The sequence below is a fragment of the Pleurodeles waltl genome, chromosome 8 (assembly GCF_031143425.1).
Source record: "Pleurodeles waltl isolate 20211129_DDA chromosome 8, aPleWal1.hap1.20221129, whole genome shotgun sequence".
NCBI lineage: Eukaryota > Metazoa > Chordata > Amphibia > Caudata > Salamandridae > Pleurodeles > Pleurodeles waltl.
Window position 1 is genome coordinate 254,745,370 of NC_090447.1, and position 4,583 is coordinate 254,749,952.

The 4,583-nt window shown below is 44.6% G+C and overlaps 1 long non-coding RNA gene across 1 annotated transcript; it reads left to right on the forward strand.

Annotated features, from left to right (window-relative positions):
• Nucleotides 1-281: 281 nt before the first annotated feature.
• On the forward strand, nucleotides 282-1,765 carry LOC138249081 (uncharacterized). The gene is made up of 4 exons (XR_011194704.1): nucleotides 282-342; nucleotides 474-588; nucleotides 739-833; nucleotides 1,227-1,765. It is a non-coding gene; the product is annotated as an uncharacterized lncRNA (long non-coding RNA).
• The last annotated feature ends 2,818 nt before the right edge of the window (nucleotides 1,766-4,583 follow it).

Genomic DNA, 4,583 nt, shown 5'->3' on the forward strand with positions numbered 1-4,583 from the left:
CATTGCCCTGCAGTCTATGTATGTCAAAAGTTATCCATACTGAAATTAACTGATGCAGGGCGCCAACTGCAGTACGTAAAACTTGATCTTCATGCCCTTAGTACATCATTGTTAGCCTATATTAGGCTTCCTCGGCTATTAACATGCTTGCCGTCTTCTAGTCTGGGCTAAGTTTATTACTTTAGCCAGTCCAATATGGCGGCCACTTTGGACCCCTCCTCTATCTGCTTCACGCCCGGTCCAGTTTTTTCCAAAAGTTAACTAATCAGCGTTAGTACATAACCGGGAGCAGCTGTCGGGCGATGCCATTAATTACCCCACGTCGAGTCACTTGATCTACAGGTAAGCGCATTAGATATATTTGCTGCGGATAAGAATCCCTTTAATAATTTTCTTCATTAATAGACCTTCTTTGCTATGGAACGGGCCGCACTGTTAGAACCATTTGTCCTATCTTCTTTTATTCCAATTAGCCGCTCCTCTGAAGTTTACACCTTGGAATCTTCATCAGGCTCAATACTAACTCGAAGGCATCCTGAACCCTTCAAACCTAAACCTACCTGCTTGTCCTGCCCTGCCGTATCACAGGTGACTTTCACCCCACGGGTATAGAGATTCCTTCTCGTGTAGCCCGGAGTTTAATTTATCCCTACCCTGAGCGCTATACTTTCAAACTGTCATCTTGCTCTCTCGAGTATCCTTATTGATTACAGTTTTTTTCTTCTTCTTTCTATTAAGGGAAAAACATTGCTTTATCCTTATTGACAACAAAGCCTATTTTGACGCATTTTCTTGGAAAATGGAACAGCCTTAATACCAGGCCGATACAACAGGTATTATTCACAAAAAATAACAACAAACACGTTCTTATTGCAACTCATTTTACCATTTACTTGGGTGCACTTGGTGTTAACTTGGGAACAACTAGATTTTTCATGTATACACTGGGCTAATTTTGCTTTGCTCACTTTAAAATCCTCTAACATCGTAATAGCTGCTTGCCACTAATTATCCTCACAATATTATTTACATCGGAGAACTAATTTACTTTCTCACGATCTGCATATAACTAGTGTATCGCATGACTAAATACGAACCTAATATGGGTTCATATGTATTATCTAGATAAATAAAAACCTCCCTTTCTTTGTCTGCTTGTCATATAAAAACCGGTGGTGAAGACTTTCGGAGCACAAACATTATATGTATATACTTTCTCCTACCAGATATTACGCCAGCATGTTCTATGTATATTCAGAATTGGACACAAGTGATGACCAGGACGTTCGGCTGAAAGGACTATATCAACATTAAATTGTAATATTTGGAACGGCCCTGATGAAGGTGACCTCAATAGTAGAGGAACACCGAAACTCGCGTAGGCCTTCTGTTCCTACTGTACTTTATTGATCGGATTATTCCATTATTATCATTCGTCTTTTTTGCCTTTTTTCTATCATAGACTCCGTTGGAATTAGGACACAGACTGTTATGTTGATCCCGTCAGGTTTATATTCCCTTTATCCTTTTTTGATAGGCAATTGATTGCCGGTTTTGTTTATTTTTGTTATTGCATTATACTTTTGCTATATCAGGACCATTTGAGTCCCTTATTCTGTTCATTTGTTTGTTTTATTCCTTAGGCTCTTACTAGCCTGGTATGATTGAGGTATGTCTGACTTAGGTATATTGTTGATTGCTTTTTTGTAATTGGTTTTTATGTGTTTTAATATTGTGCAAATGCATTAAATAAAGTCATTTTGTATGGACACAATACATTTATCCCTCATTGTGTGATGCAGCCGCATTGTCCTCCTCATGCCCTTGTTTGTCCATGACATACAACATTGTGATTATTGTTATCAATATCGACACCATACCTGAGGATCATCCTTCCTACAGGTAAATTGTAGTAGCTCGTTATTTAGACATTCTCTATAGTGGGGTGCTGGTGGCCTGTTGGTCCTGTGGCAGGGCCTCATGTCCACTAGCGCCGGCGGAGGTGGAGGGCTGATCTTCGGTGTGGCTAGTGTCAGGGGCCTGTTGGTATGCCACTGCCTCCCTCATGGTGTTGGCCACGTCAGCCAGCACCTCTGCAATGGTGACCAGGATGGTGTGGATGTGTTTGAGGTCCTCCCTGATCCCCAGGTACTGTCCCTCCTGCAGCCGCTGGGTCTCCTGCAGCTTGGCCAGTATCTGGCCCAAGGTTTCCCAGGAATGGTGGTATGCTCCCAGGATCCCTGCAAGTGCCTCGTGGACAGTGGGTTCCCTGGGCCTGTCCTCCCCCTGTCGCACAGCAGTCCTCCCAGCTTCCCTGTTGTCCTGTGCCCCTGTCCCCTGAACCGTGTGCCCACTGCCACTGACCCCAGGTCCCTGATTGTCTTGGGTTTGTGGGGTTGCTTGGGGTCCCTGTAGTGGTGGACACACTGCTGAATGACGTGTCCTGGGGACAGTGGTATGGGCCCGCTAGGTGGGTGCTGTGCTGGTGTTTCCTGAGGGGGAGGGTCTGTGGTGGTATGGGACTGTGGAAGGGTAACCGACTGTCCAGAGGTCCCTGATGGCCCAGGTTGGTCATCGTGATCCAGGTGTGCAGAGCTGCTGTCATCCCTGTGGGCCTCTTCTGTGGGGGACTGGATGTTGGTGGCACCTCCTCTCCGGTGACATTGAGTGGGGTCCTTTGGAGATGTAAATGCAGTTTTATTGTCTCTGCGTGTGCCATCTTGTCCATGGGTGTGTTTCCCTGTATGGTTGTGATAGCCCTGTCAGCTTTGCCTTGTGTGTGTGGTGATTTTGTGGGCTAGGTGATTCTCTCTAATGGGCATGCTTTAGTGATGGGTGTCCATGCAGGTCTGTGATGGGTGTCCATGCATTGGTGTTGCATGCAGGGCTTGGTATTGGGATGGGGGGTTGTGATAGTGGGGTATATGTGAGGTGGTGGAGTGATGGAGGTGAGGTTAGTGGTAGGAATTTGTGATGGCATGCAGATAGGGTGGGGGATATAGTAGTAAAGTTTTGACTTACCAGAGTCCAGTTCTCCTGCTACTCCTGCGAGGCCCTCAGGATGCATGATCGCCAAGATTTGCTCCTCCCATGTTGTTAGTTGTGGGGGAGGAGGTGGGGGTCCACCGCCAGTCATCTGTACGGTGTCTGGCAACCACAGAACGCACCTTCCCCCGTAGGTCGTTCCACCTCTTCCTGATGTCATCCCTTGTTCTGGGGTGCTGTCCCACGGCTTTGACCCTGTTCACAACTCTCCGCCATAGCTCCATCTTCCTTGAAATGGACGTCTGCTGCACCTGTGATCCGAATAGCTGTGGCTCTACCCGGATGATTTCCTCCACCATGACCCTTAACTCCTCCTCTGAAAACCTAGGGTGTCTTTGGGGTGCTATGGATGTGGTGTGAGTGGTATGTGTGAGGATGCGTGGGGTGATGTGTTGTGGTGTGTGCTCTGAGGTGCATGGATGGTGTATGGGTGATGGTGTTCTGTGGCTCAGATTGAGTGGGTGCTCCTGGCTTGTCTCTCTCTCTGTTAGCAATCTTTTTTTCATTGAAAGGGTTGTGGGCAATGTGGGTGTGTGTGTTGTAGTGGTGTGGGTGTGGTGTTTGTATGTGTGTCAGGTGTGTGTAGTTTGAATTGTCCAATGTGGTGTAGTTTTGTAAGTGTGTGTGTATTTTGAGCGCGCGGTGTGTACCGCAAATGGTTTACCGTGATTGAAAGACCACCACGGTGATTCGTGGGTCCTGATAGTGTGGGCGTATTTCTGTTGGCGTAACGGTGTGGGTTTTGGTGCTGCCAGTTTATCACTGACCTTTGGGCTGGTGGACTTGTGTGGGTGTCTGTATAGTACGTTCTTCATTTTTCTACATAAGTCCTTATTCAAAATACATAAACATTCATTAAAAATTTCTAATTAAGACATCTGAGTTAGCAATCCCTCCTCTGATGACTAAATATGTTAACACACCAAATTTTCCACCCACAATTTTTACAATTCTATCTGTTCAACATTTTGTCTTTTCCTTGAATTTTCCCTACAGATTCTTTCCCTATTTCTTTCTTCCCTCCTCTGATTATTTTTAGACCTTTATAATTTAATTATTTTGCATAATTTACATAATCCCCATATTCCTAATAAGAAAACTATGACAATAAATATTCCCTGTATGATTTTCAATAGCACCCCATTCCAAAAATGCTACTAAGCCAATTTCCCACTTAAGCAAACCCCTTACCAACCTTTCCCCAAACACCTGGGTCTTTCAACTCCTTCAAATCACTACTTGTGTTAGTCAGATTAGTATGTAAATCTCTTATCTCTCTACTGCTATTAGGAAGGTACGAGCAGCAATGCCTAGAGTTAATCATTTTACAGACTCTGCCATTTTTCGCTAAAAGAAGGTCTAAAGCAAGACAATTTTGAAGAGTCATAGCTCTATACACAGCAAATTCAGTATCTATCAAGAGTATGGGCCCTGAGAAATTTGTCAGCATGTTATCCACAATAGTACACAACTTTTGAATCTTAATTGAATTCAGAATGACTCCCAATGAAGGAATCACCACACCAAATATTTCTCCT